Source organism: Branchiostoma floridae, unplaced genomic scaffold, assembly GCF_000003815.2.
Source record: "Branchiostoma floridae strain S238N-H82 unplaced genomic scaffold, Bfl_VNyyK Sc7u5tJ_407, whole genome shotgun sequence".
NCBI lineage: Eukaryota > Metazoa > Chordata > Leptocardii > Amphioxiformes > Branchiostomatidae > Branchiostoma > Branchiostoma floridae.
Genome location: NW_023365836.1, coordinates 20462 through 22091, shown reverse-complemented (window position 1 = coordinate 22091; position 1630 = coordinate 20462).

Below are 1630 nucleotides of genomic sequence, written 5' to 3'. Positions count from 1 at the left end.
TACCATTTGGTCATGACACCCGTTTTTTTTTTTTTTTTTTTTAATTTTTTTATTGCATTTCACAGAAAAGCACAGATTTACAGAAATCAAAAGAAATTACAAAAGTTGAAAGAAAGTACAAAACACAGACCACGGATCCAAAATAATACATCATAAAGGTGGAAATAAACGAACGAAGGCTACAGTGAAAAAACATTTACAACAACTGGTATTCAATCATCTGAACATAGTTAAGGATAACAACGAAGATGGATACTACATGACAGGTAATATGGACAAGTGGAGAAGAAAGTAGAACAATGCCAATGGAAGATAGCAATGGACCAATTAATTAGCAAGGTTAAATGGGAAAGACTCCCATTTACTAAAATGGATATCTAATTTGTTCCTTCTCTCTGCTATCATATATTCTGTCTTGTAATATCTCTTTACATACGAAATGTAATGATTTACAACTAGTTTTTTGTCTCTCTGTATGAAAATATAATGTTTGGCCACTAGAATTAACAAATTCTCGATTACATTACAATTTTCAGATATGTCACCTAAAATAACTGTCTGAAAGTCCAGATGTAAGGTTTTATTTACTATTGTTTTAAACCATATTTCTAAATCTGTCCAAAAAGTAACAACTCTAGGGCAGTCCCAGAATAAGTGTCTAATGGTCTCTACTTCCTCACAATGTGCACAGTTCGGGCTATTTAGAATTTTCCAGATGTGTAACATTTTCTTTGTGGCTAACAATCTGTGCAATATTTTATATTGAAAAATTCTTAGTTTCGGGCATATAGTCAGTGCATAAACTAATCTAAAAACCCATTTCCACGGGAAAATTGTATTAAATTCATCTTCCCAGCGTCTTTGTATGTTCAGTGGGTTTCTATTTTCTGATTGCAAAAAGGATGTATAGATAATTTTGTTTATTTTAGTTGCCTTCAGCCATACGTAATTTGCTGTATGAGGTAAGATAGGGCCTATTACTGGTGTGTTGTCTAAAAGCTTTTTTTTCCAGTTTCGCGGTATTGCAGATAATATCTGATTGTACTCTAGCTTATCAAATGCTGTACCGAATTTAGCAAGAAGGCCATTGTAAGATAAAAAGCGTCCATTTGTATCCAAAAGGTCATTAATGTAATAAATTCCATGTTTAAGAGGTTTTTCCCATATAATAGGCGTATTTTCGATTACGATACTTGAGTTGCACCATAAGAGTTGTGCTTGTATCTCTTTCAAAGTTTCAGGAGGTTTAAATTGGAAAGAAAGCCATGCTTTCAAAACATCTTTGAAAAAGGGATTAGGAGAGACAAGTAATCTAATAAAAACATTATTCATTTGATCAGTGGATATCTTTGTTGCGATATCCTTCCCCAAGGACAGTTGTAAGAACGGATACAAATATCTACTAAATATTACGGACGATGTACATAAGAAAGATTTGCGACTTGAATCTTGCTGGAAGAATATTCTTGGAACCCATGAAGCCTTACGGGTAAGGTCAAAAGAAGGTAGATGTATTACTCCTAAACCTCCATTGTCATATGTATTGTAAAGGATTTTACGTTTAATTTTTTCAGGTTTACCATTCCATATGAATTTAAAAATTTTTTGCTCATATGTTTGGAAAAAAGTT